The following is a 12,709-nucleotide window of genomic DNA, read 5'->3' on the forward strand; positions in this document are numbered from 1 at the left end:
TTGAATTTTGTTAAATGCTTTTCCTACATCTATCAAGATGATCATGATTTTTATCTTTCAATTTGTGGATTTGCTGTATCACATTGATTGATTTGTATAAACTCTTCAAAGTGAGTTAAAGAGACAGAGGAAGAGAAAATGGGGAAAAATAATGTTAAACTATCCTTGCATGCCTAAAATAAATCCCACTTGATTGTGTGTATGGTCTTTTAAGGTATTGTTGAATTGGGTTTGTTAATATTTTGCTTGGGATTTTTGCATGATGCATGTTCATCAAGGATATTGACCTGTAATTTTCCTTTTTTGTAGTATCTATCTGGTTTTGTTATCATAGCAATGCTGAATTTCATTAAGTGATTTTAGAAATATGTCATCCTTTTCAATTTTTTGGAATAATTTGCAAAGGGTGGGTACTAACTCTTCCTTAAATGTTGGTAGAATTCATCTGTGAAGTGATCTGTTTGAGAATTTTTGGTTTTTTGAGAGTTTTAAAGTTACTCGTTCAATTTCATTACATATAATCAGTTTATTCATATTTTCTATTTCTTTGTGAGTCAGCCTTGGAAGGTTGTATGTTTCTTAGAATTTATCCATTTCTTCTAGGTTTTCCAATTTGTTGGCATATAATTGTTCAAAGTACTCTCTTTGATCCTTTGTATTTCTTTTTTATTTTTTTAAAAGATTTTATTTATTTATTCAGGAGAGATGCAGAGAGAGAGAGGCAGAGACACAAGCAGAGGGAGAAGCAGGCTCCTCACAGGAAGCCTGATGTGGGACTTGATCCTGGAACCCCTGGGATGATGCCCTGAGCCGATGGCAGATGCTCAATTGCTGAGCCTCCCGGGTGTCCCAATCCTTTGTATTTCTGTGTTATCAGTTGTAAGTTCTCTTTCATTTCTGAATTTATTTGGATCCTTTCTTTGTTTTGTTTTTTTTGGATGAATTAGTCTCACTAAAAGCTTGATTTTGTTTATCTTTTCAAATAACCCGCTTTTAGTTTTGTTCATCTTTTTCTTTTTTTGTTGCTATTTTTAAATTCTGCTCTGATTTTTATTCTTCTACTGAATTTGGACTTTGTTTCTTCTTTTTCTAGTTCTCTTCAGTTTAGACTGTTTGTTTGGGATTTTTCTTCTTTATTGATATAGGCCTGCATTGCTATGAAGTTCCCTTTTAGAACTGCCTTTGCTGCATCCCATAGATTTTGGAAAATTATGTTACCATTTTCATTTGTTTCAGGTATCTTTTGATTTCCTTGTTTGACTTATTGGTTATTTAGTCTCCATGTGTTTGTGTTTTTTCCAATTTTCTTATAATTGATTTTTAGTTTCATACCGTTGTGGTCAGAAAAGATTCTTGATAGGATTTTCTTTTTTTTTTTTTTTTTAAAGATTTTATTTATTTGAGAGAGAGAGAACAGAGTGAAAGCTAGAGTTTGAGTGGTGGGGAGGAGCAGAGGGAGAGGGAGAAGCAGCCCCCCCCCCCAACCCCCCCACTGCTGAGCAGGGAGGCCAATGTGGGACTCTATCCCGGAACTCTGAGATCATGACCTGAGCCGAAGGCAGACACCTAACCTACTGAGCCACCCCAGGCATCCCTGGGTTTTCATCTTCTTGAATTTATTGTGACTTATTTTATAGGTCAACATGTGATCTATCCTAGAGAATGTTTCATATGCACTTGAAAAGAACGTATTCTCTGCCTTTGGATGAAATGGTATATCTGTATAGTCCATCTGGCCTAATGTGTTGTTTAAGGCCAATGTTTTCTGATTGATTTTTCTCTTTGGATGATATATTCATTAATGTAAGTAGGGTATTGAAGTCTCCTACTATTATGGTATTATTATCAATTTCTCCCTTTGTTAATATTTGCTTTATATGTTTAGGGGCTCCTATGTTGGGCCCATAAATATTTATGAATGTTATATCCTATGTTGGATTGACCCCTTCATCATTATGTAATATTCCTCTTTGTCTTTTGTTACATTTTTTGTTTTAAATTCTCTTTTGTCTGATATGTGTATTGCTACTCCAGCTTTTCATTTCCATTTACATGGACTATCTTCTTCTATTCCTTCACTTTCATTCTGTGTGTCTTTGAAACTGATGTGAGTCTCTTGTAGGTCATATATAGATGGGTATAGTTTTTTTTTTTTTTTTTTTTAATCCATTCAGTCACCCTGTCTTGATTGGTGCATTTAGTCTGTCTGCTGAAGGACATTTATATTGTTTCCACTTTTTGGCCATTACCAATAAAGCTGCCACTTGTCATTCATATACATATTTTTTGTGAAAAAAATCTTTTTACTAGCAATGAATGAGAGATCCAATTTTTCCACATCCTTGCCAGCCTTTGATGTTATTACTTTCTTTCATTTTAGGGATTTTGATTTGTAGCTGTATCTCATTGTGATTTTAACTTGCATTTCCTAATGGCTAATGATGTTGAGCCTATTTTCATGTGCTTTTTGCCATCTGTATATCTCTTCTGTAAAATGTCTCTTTGTGTTGTTGTACATGTTTTAGTTGTATTTTTTCAATGTTGAGTTTTGAGAGTTCTTTATGTATTCTGGGTACTAGTTCTTTGTTGTATCTATGGTTGGCAAATATTTTCTCACTGTTTTTAGCTTGTCTTTTCATCCTTTTTTTTTTTTAAGATTTTATTTATTTGTTCATGAAAGACAGAGAGAGAGAGAGAGAGAGAGAGATTGAAATTGAGAGGCAGAAACATAGGCAGAGGGAGAAACAGGGCCCATGCAGGGAGCCCGATGTGGGACTCAATCCCGGGACTCCAGGATCATGCCCCAAGCCAAAGGCAGACGCTTAACCACTGAGCCACCCAGGCATCCCTCTTTTCATCCTTTTATAGAGTCTTTCATAGAGCACAAGTTTTTAAAAATTTTGAGTGAAATCCAGCTTACCAATTTTTCCTTTTATGGATCACACTTCTGGCATCTAATAACTCTTTGCCTAGTCCTACATCCTGAAAATTCCCCCCTCTTTTTTTGGTAAGTTTTATGGTTTTGCATTTATAAATGCAAATAATACAAATAACATAATTTTTGTATATGGTGTAAGATTTGGATTGAGGTTCTTTTTTTTCAAGTTTTTATTTAAATTCCAGTTAACACACAGTGTATTTATTAGTCAGATTTAGAATTTGATTCATTACTTACATATGACACCCAGTGCTCATCACAGCAAATGCATCCCCTTAACCCATCTCCCCCACTCACTTGAGGTTCTTTTTTTTTTTTTTTTCCAAAACTTTGATGTCTAATTGCTTCAGCACCATGTTGAAAAAATATCTTTCCTCTACTGCTTTTCACCTTTATCAGTACTCTGTTGTGCATATTTATGTGGTCTTTTACTGGGTTTTCTCTCTGTTTTGTTGGTATCTGCATCTGTTCCTCCATTAATACCACATAGACCTGATTACCATAGCTATATAAGAAGTCTTGAAAGTGGGTAAACAGATTCCTCCAACTTTATTCCTCTTTTTCAAAATTGTTCTAGCTATTCTGGTTCCTTTATCTTTTCATATAAATTTTGCAATAGTGTGTATGTCTACAAAAAAATCATTTTGTGATTTTGATAGGAATTGTATTAAATTCGTATATCAGCGTTGGGAGAATTGATATATTTATTCTCAAGTTTTCTAATGTATGAACTCCTTATGTTTTAACATTTATTTTGACCTTTTTTATTTAATCAGTACTTTGTATTTTTTAGCATATAAGTCCTGTACATGTTTTGTTAGATTTGTACTTATTTTTTTAAAAAGATTTTATTTACTTATTCATGAGAGACACACACAGAGAGAGAGAGGCAGAGACATAGGCAGAGGCAGGCCATGCAGGGAGCCTGATGTGGGACCCAATCCCGGCACTCCAGGATCATGCCCTGAGCTGAAGGCAGACGCTCAACTGCTGAGCCACCCAGGTGTCCCATGTTAGATTTATACTGAAATATTTGCTTTTGAGTGATTGCAAATGGTATAGTATTTTTAATTGTATGCATGTGTTCATTGCTAGTGTGTAGAAATACAGTTGGTTTTTGTAGGTTTATCTTGTATCTGTGACTTTGCTGAACTCACTTTTTCTAGAAGTATTTTTTTCTTGTAGATTCCTTTGGATTTTCTCTATAGATAGTCATGTTAAAAATCTGCAAATAGGTACAGTTTTATTTCTGATTTATGTGTTTTTTATTTGCTTTTTTTGTCATATTGCATTGGCTAGAACTTCCAGTATTGTGTTGAATAAGAGTGATGAGAGTAAAAACAAAATTAAAAGAGTGATGAGAGTAGATATCCTTGCATTGTTCCTCATCTTGAGGGGAAGGCAGTTAGTCTTTCACCATTAAGTATAATGTTAGCTATGGGTTTGTTTTTTGTGGATGTGCTTTATCAAGTTGAGATAGTCCCCTCTATTCCTATTTTTTGGAGAGTTCTTATCATGACTGGATGTAGACATTTGTCATATGGGTTTTTTTTTTTTTTTGCATTAATTGATGTGATTTTTCTTCTTTAAACTTTTGTTTTAAAATTTTTTAAAAAATATTTTATTTATTTGAGAGGCAGGGTGAGTGAGAGAGCATGAACAGGGTGAGGGGCAGGGAGAAGCAGATTTCCCACTGAGCAGGTAGTCTAGTGTAAGGCTCTATCCCAGCACTTTGGGATCATGACTTGAGCCAAAGGCAGGTGCTTGACCTACTGAGGCACCCATGCACCTCATCTCTAGCCTTTTAATGTGGTAGATTACATTGATTACTTTTTGAGTATTGAACTAGCTTTTCTTCCTTGGAAGAAACTTCACTTGGTCATGACCTATAATTCTTTGTATATATTGCTGAATTCTATTTGCTCTATCTTAAGGATGTTTATATCTATATTCGTTTTTTTTTTTTTAATTTTTTTTTATTTATTTATGACAGTCACACAGAGAGAGAGTGAGAGAGAGAGAGAGAGGCAGAGACATAGGCAGAGGGAGAAGCAGGCTCCATGCACCGGGAGCCCGACGTGGGATTCGATCCTGGGTCTCCAGGATCGTGCCCTGGGCCAAAGGCAGGCGCTAAACCACTGCGCCACCCAGGGATCCCTATATCTATATTCGTAAGGCATGTAGTTCTGTAGTCTAGAATGATTCTGTCATCCATAACAAGCCTGGCTGATAAGTGATCCTGACCTGAATGCCCTGTACTGCAAAGCAGTTTTACTGATGACTTTAGCTAAAACTGGGGACAGATTTAATACCCCCATTTTTCTAATTAGAAAACTCATTGTAGGGTACACTTAATGAATCAGGTAATCTTCCTGGAAGCTCCTCCTGTGTAAGATTAGTTTTGGAGTGATTGCTACTGTTGGTCTGCTTGTTGGTTACCTGAGAGCTTGCTCATGGTGTTTTAAAAAGCACCTGCAGGTCTAAGATGGAAATAACAGTGTTTTGGGGAGGAAGTCGAGTTAATAATACTGACTTCTCCAAAAATCATAGGCCTGGGGGTGCACATGTATCCTTGGAAAGAAATTCCTTTACAGTTTATGACTAGGACCCTTGTGGCTCAGAGAATACAAAGCGTCGAGGCCTCCAGTGTAACCTTTTGGCCAGCTAGTAAGCATTAGGTTTTTCACTTGAGTACACACCATTGCATTTGGAACTTGTTTTTGGAGGGACTGCCTGAGGGCAGTCTGATCTGTCTTGTTTGTCTATGCTACCAGCTGAGTGGCATTTGTCCCACGGGATGGCTCGGGGGGGGGGGGGGGCAGGTGGAGAAGACACCTAGAAATGTTGACAGGTATTTAGCATGGGAGGCATAGAGCTGAGATAGGTTTCTGATAGACCGTTCTGGTGACGGTGATCATATCGTGGTCAGAGCCATCTTTCAGGAGTCGGCAGATTCAGGTACCAGTAAATGGAGGTGCTTAGAATAATTTGAGAGAAACTCGGCAGGTGGTTTTGATTCATGAGGACTTTCGTAGGGGCAGGTAGTTCTGAAAGACAAAAGATCTCTAATGAGTGATCCTCTCCACCTGTATTTCCTGGGGTATAGTTGTTTTGTGTGTAAGTGCTGAGGTTATTTCTCTCCCTTCACCTCTACAAAAATTGTTATGTCTCATTCCAGTAGCTGTAATTTTACTTTTCTTCTAATCAGCTCCCTGAAGGGACTTTTTTTTTTAAGATTTTATTTTTAAGTAATCTTTACACCCAATGTGGTTGGTTCAAACTCGCAACCCCAAGATCAAGAGTCGCACATTCCATCAGCTGAGCCAGCCAGGCACCCCCCTGAAGGGAGTTTTTATAAAACCCACAGAGAGACATTATGTTCCCCACTGTGACCTATAGTGTATTCAAGTGATCCTTATTCTTGTGATTTAGAGTCTGGTCAGCTGAGCAAGAGAATCCAGGTAGCTGAACCAGAATTCAAATCCCTTAAGCCCCATTGTCTACTTGTCTCATGGAGGATATACCAGTTAGGCTGGCAGGGGGGTTTCTGTAGATGAAAGAAAGAAGCATTATACAAGGGAATGACCAGGGTGGAATCACAGGATTTCACGTTGGTCTGTATATGCGCCCCCACTCCTGCTGTCCCTACCCCAGTCCTGTTGGCTCTGGTCATTACCCAGGAAATGGCTGCGAGAAGATGGTACTTTTCTGGGGGCAGCCACGTTCAGTGAACGGACTGCTGTGCTACGTTATGTGCTCCAGGAGGTTAAGCAAAGACGGTTAAAAAATATATATATATATATATTATATTTTTTTAAGATTTTATTTATCCATGAGAGACACAGAGAGAGGCAGAGACATAGGCAGAGGGAGAAGCAGGCTCCGCACTGAGCAGAGAGCCCAATGTGGGACTCGATCCCAGGACCCCAGGATCACGACCTGAGCTGAAGGCAGACACTCAGCCACTGAGCCACCCAGGTGCCTGAGAAATCTTTTTGAGTTGATTTTTTTCAGGACGCTTTTTCAGGGCGTCATGATACCAGATGGCTGTGGATGGTAGAGAGGAGTGGGAAGTCTATGGAATACTTCGACTTTGAGCCCATCGTTCCTCAGTGTTTGTCATAAAAGATGAACCATGATCAGGCTGCAAATAGGATGGGAAACCAAACACACAGGATGGGTTCATTTCAAGGGTTGAGGTGGTATGACCAGAGTCAGTCAGGTGATTTGGAATGTTAACACTGAAATCCAGACAAAAAATGTTCCCGGGAGTGTGGAGTCCTGAGAGAAGGTCAAGGTTGAAAGTAGTCCATCTGCCAGGAGTGGGTTGGGGCAGCAGTCTCTGTGATGTGGCTTCTCTCACCACGGGACCAACGTGTCACCTTCTGGTTGGAGTCACAAGTTTGGTGGTGACTCCGCTTCAGAGGTGGAGTTCTTTTTGCTGTGTCCGTGCACCAGGATGGACCAAGGCAGCAGCAGTGGTCGGGGTGGTGCAGGCTCCAGCAGCAGCTGGAGTCCAGGGGTCTCATCAGAGAGCATCTGGATGTGTGGACATCTGGATGAGTTGCCCAGAGGCAAGTCAAACCACTAGGCCTTGAGCGACACCTCAAGGGTCAGTAAAAATATAAGATCCATTTGTGGGAACATGAGCCAAAGCTATGGGGAATGGCCTTGAGTTTTGCCCACTGAGCAGAGTGACTGCTTCCATTTTTCGTTCTTCACAGGGAAGGCAGGGGAGCTTGTCATGGTGGTATTTCTCTACCTGTAGCTCTTCCTGATGGGGGGAGAATCTCCTCTGGCACTCTCTAAGTTTGGGGAAGTGTAAGTAAATGTAACATGCACATTCATACATTCAAATGTCAAAACAACAGTACTTTGAATTGGCCTGAAGGGCTCTATCCATTGGGTGGCATCTATCTCTTTCTCACTGTGGATCCTGTTCAAATCCCATTGGCTGATCTGATACTTCCTCCCAGCACAGGACCAGGTATGATGGTACCTAGGTGCCTGTATCCAGAGCCGTAAAAGTTGGAGTCCCTTCCCTCCCTGAAGCTCCCCAGCATAATTGGGTGCATAAGGCCTTTAGTCTCTCTTGGGGACTGGGGGACCTCAGCCTACCCATAATATAATCATCCTCCTTCTTAAAGCAGATGTCTGGGTAGAGGGTGAGGGGGAGGATTGGAGATGCACAGCAGGAGAGCAGCTCTATGCCAGTAAGCAAGGCACACTTTTAGTTCCAAGTGGCCTGCTGGCTATTCATGGCTCAACTTAATGAACTATTCAGTCACCCAAAGCTCTAGATCCTCATTGCCGACTTCATTTGTTTAGGCTCTGGGGACTCCTTTACTGTGCCACAGCCACATTGCCTCTCATCAGAGAGGTGAGGTGATGTGCAGCATCGCCAGGCAGAGTGATTGATAGCCAGAGCACCACTGGACAGCTTGTTTCAGTCCTGGCCTTCCTGCTCATCCTCTAAAAGTTTAATTAACCCCTTTTCCTCCACACCCACCACTTGGACAAGAGCATATGCTATCAGATCCCAGGGGATCTTCTTATAGCCCCTAAGCCCTTTTTGATCCAAAAAGTACAAAAGTCTGTGCCAGCATCCATTCTTGTCAGCAACAACTGCCAAGAACTGTGAAGAATCTGAGATTTTACCCTACTTGAAAGCTGACAGCCCATCACAGTCTGCCAGACATTGGCAGAAGACATGGCACTCTGGGGTCAGAGACAGAGGACTGTCGCTATAGCACAGCCAGCAGCATGAGTTGCATGTTTGTGTCACTGCCTCTTGCCCCACAGATCCCATGGGGGCCATGTGAAGTGGCTCAGAAGAATGCTGCCCATGCATGGGTTTGAGTCAGGCTGTAGAGCCCTGAGTTTAGGAAATCCCAATCTCAGTGCTGGCAGAAGACTCGAGACTCTTGGATCAAAGAGGACTGTAGTACAGCACAGCCAACAGCATGAGCACCATGTGTGTGTATTTCCTTTTGCCCTATGAGTCTGCAGCTGTACAACCCTGAGTGTAGGTAATCCTGATCTCTCATAAAGTGCTGCAAAGAAACCTGCCCAACCTCAGCCTGGAGGGAGACACTACTTTTTTTATACTGGACAGTAAACAATCCTGCCTTTGCCTCTGGAGGGAGAGGATATCTCTGTGTTTCTAGCTTGTTTGCTAGACACACACCCTTGCAGAGATAGTTCAGAACTGAAGCAGCCAGTTCCTCATAAGAACTGCAGAAGTGGGAAAGATCTGTGGAGAATCACCTCCCAACACACAGTACGAGGATTAACATTCTCACTGATGATTGTGAATCAAGAAAAAGAGAACTTGTATTTGGTATACCTTGTTTAAGAAGGGAAGCGTGTGAACTATTCTTTCCAAAAAGGTAAGTGTCCAGGAGTGTCAGTTCCCTGGGAGTCTTACTTGCATTGGGCAGAGAACACAAATTGTGATTTTGTGTATTTGCCCCACCTTGAGGGTCACAAAGGCAAGTCTATGGAATTATAGGTGTTGGTTTTTCAGGGGTCATAAACTCAGAGTGAACAGCTTTCAACAGTTTGTTGATTAGAATTGCTTATGACCCTTCTTCAGGAAAGGGCAGCTTTGATGGCATTATGCAATGAAGTACTTACAACACTGAAGCATTTTGGTAGCCATCAGATTTAGCTAATATTTATTTTGTATGCACTGTGTTATGTAAACACTTAAGGAGGAAGGCTGTTTTTCTTAACCTACCTAAAAAAAAGAAAAGGTTGAGGTTAAAGACTTTAAAAATCATTCATAAGTTAGGGGCACCTGAGTGGCTCAGTGGTTGAGCATCTATCTGCCTTTGGCTCAGGGCATGATCCCGCATCAGGATCCATAGAGGGAGCCTGCCTCTCCCTCTCCTCATTATGTCTCTACCTCTCTCTCTGTGTCTTTCATAAATAAATAGATAAAAATCTTAAAAAAAGTAATAAAAATGTTTCCCCCCCCTCCCCTGGTCTTAAACAATTTTTTTTTTTTTTTTTTTGGTGAAATGACCTATTTAAGATGATATTTAGCAATACATACGATTATTTACTCCACAAATAGTAAGGTGCAATTTTAGGATCATTTGTGTTCCAGTGATTGTCATCTTAACAGAATTCCTTCGTTATCCTGGTTTTATACCTAATTGTCTATGCCACTTAAGTTACCTCACATAAAAGAACAATAAGCTGTATTTCCTATCCTCTTTTTATTGATTTGTTTTAAAAGGAAGGCAAATAGGCTTTTTGCCCTGTAGTATTAGTTCCTAACTCTAGGGGAAAACTAGGCATTTAGTGCAATATGCATATATATTTTTTGTATTTGGTTAGAACAGTACTTTTTTGAAAGTTGTACCTTTTTCATGTGCGCAACGCAAGCTTTTTTATTTTTATTATTATTTTTTTAATTTTACTTTTAAGTAACCTCTACACCCAACGTGGAGCTTTAACTTACAACCCTGAGGTCAAGAGTCACATGCTTATGGACTGAGCCAGCCAGGCCCCATGTGAATAAGACAAGCTTTAAAGCAAACTTCTTACATGAAAATTTTGGTTTTATAATACTTTGATTTGGGAAGGAGATACAACTTTATAAAGATTTTTAGTTTTTCCTAAATGATTCACCATTGGAGTTCTGTTAAAATTCAAGTCCTATACACTACTTCTCAGAAACCTGCAGGTTGCAGAAGGGAAGGTCACCTGGTGCCCTCTTCTGTCTGGTGGTTATAGAATTTCCTCCATGTTAGCTGCTTGAATGTTGAGTGCTTTCATACTCTTAAAACTTCTAATACTTAACTCATTTTGGATTCCATTCTCTTATAAAAAGGTCAAGAATATGCTTCCTTCAAATGCTTTCAAAGGCTCATGTCCTTTTTGGGGGGGGAAATAAAGTCAGTCTTCATTATTTGCATATTCTTTGTGAATTTGCCTACTCAACCAAAATTTATTTATAACCCTGAAAGCAATACTCAAAGTATGTTTTTGGTTGAAGTAACATGTGTAGAACAGTGAAAATTTTAAGTTACTTATCAATGTTCCCAGCTGAGGTCAAACCAGGGGACCTTTTTGTTTCAGCTTTCATGTTGTAAATAAGTGTCTGGTTTGTGTTCTATTTAGTGCCATGCTTTTCACATTTTTGTACTTTTTGTCAGTGACCCCGCTATTTAAAATGGCCCCCACCTGCAGTGCCCAGAAGGCAATGATGTGCCCGAATGAGAAAAAAAAAAAAAGTGCATTAGGTAAACTTTTTTTCACACTCGATTTATAATGCTGTTAGCTGTGAGTTAAATGTTAATAATGAATCAACAATATAAAATAAGGCATCTTTAAACATAAACACACGTAAAACAAGGTTATGTACTGATCGGTTGATGAAAGTGTTGCTACCAGATGTACCAGAGACTTATGAGAACCCTAACCCTATTTCCCTAGGAGCAGTGTTTCAGTATTCACTAATTCAGTGTTCGAGACCATTTTATAGATCTTATCCACTGCGAATAACCAGAATTGGCTGTAGTTAGTTTTTCATTTATTTCCTTTGAGCTGATGGAGGTCAGCCTAATTCAACAACCGAGTATTCTGTGGGTATGCATGTTTTGTAATGGTCACAATACTAGGCTCTGAGCTTTTATGTACTGTGCCTATTTTTTCACTTCAGGAGCTTATGCCAACCGGTTTAGAGTCCTTTGGCTCAGAATTTTGCCATGAGGAGAGGAGCCAGCTTAGAATGAGAGTAGCTGGGCCTTTAGGGAGGCTGCCATGCTGTGTGGCTTGCCTTTCCCTGTCCATTCCACGCTGAATTTCCACCTTTGCTATTTATTCATGATGCTGGAGCCTGGGCCATAAAACAAAACAAAACAAAACAAAACAAAACAAAACAAAAAAACCACAAAACAAACAAACAAACAAACAAAAAAAAACAGCTACAACCTGTCCTGTAAGGACCAGAGAGAATTAGTTCAGGAGAGGAGGCTGCTGGGCTGCATCCATCCTTGGCTCTGATGAGACACTGGTTACCTGTCAGGATCCTGGGAGCTCCCTGAGAGAGGTTCCTAAGCAGATCTTGTGTTTGTTTTATTTATTTGTTAGTTTTGAAGAGTTTAGTTTACTTTGGATAGGGATGCTTCTTCTTCATTATCTCAAACCAGCTGGGTAAGTATCAGCCAGAACAGGTTTTTTATTTTCTTTTTTAAGGCAAGGAGGTTTAAAGACCTTCCTAAGCTCTAGGCACTGTCACTTTGTTTTTTCTCTCTTTTTTTTTCTTTTACGTTCCTCACCCCTAGTACTGTTTCTTTTCAAATCTCCCCCCTAAATCATATAAAATATATCCATATCCTATATTAAACCTAACATATAATTATGAATAAAGTTGAGTTGGTTGTTGAAATGTTATATGTTGTAGGTATTTAATTGTTAATTTTGGTTTTGAAAAGTTTTCATGATCTGAAGCAATATGTCTTTTTTTTTTTTTTTTTTTTTTTAAGATCTCAAATATTTTCATGGACCGTGACAAAGCTCATAGACCTGAGGTACTACGACTACAGTGTAGGAAAGGGTTCAGACTTTCCTCAGCCCCTTGGCTGCACTCAGTTCTGCTGATGTTGTTGGAGGCTCTGATGTGCCTCAGGCCGCACATGTTGCTGGGTATCAAAAAGAAGCCAAATAGTATTCTTTCCCTCAAGGGGCTGATAGGCCAGACCCTTTCAATGCTGTCTTCATTGTGGCATGACCAGGTGCTGTGGGCAGCCAGAGGGGCTG

General features: G+C 39.7%; 1 protein-coding gene across 1 annotated transcript in view; it reads left to right on the forward strand.

Annotated features, from left to right (window-relative positions):
* C19H2orf76 (chromosome 19 C2orf76 homolog) overlaps window positions 1-12,709 on the forward strand; it is a 55,062-nt gene that overhangs the window by 5,150 nt on the left and 37,203 nt on the right. The window contains exon 2 of the mRNA XM_038564969.1: window positions 7,663-7,759. The gene's annotated coding sequence lies outside the window, so the exon portion shown is untranslated. The remainder of the gene's footprint in view (window positions 1-7,662; window positions 7,760-12,709) is intronic.

Source organism: Canis lupus, chromosome 19, assembly GCF_011100685.1.
Source record: "Canis lupus familiaris isolate Mischka breed German Shepherd chromosome 19, alternate assembly UU_Cfam_GSD_1.0, whole genome shotgun sequence".
Classification (NCBI taxonomy): Eukaryota; Metazoa; Chordata; class Mammalia; order Carnivora; family Canidae; genus Canis; species Canis lupus.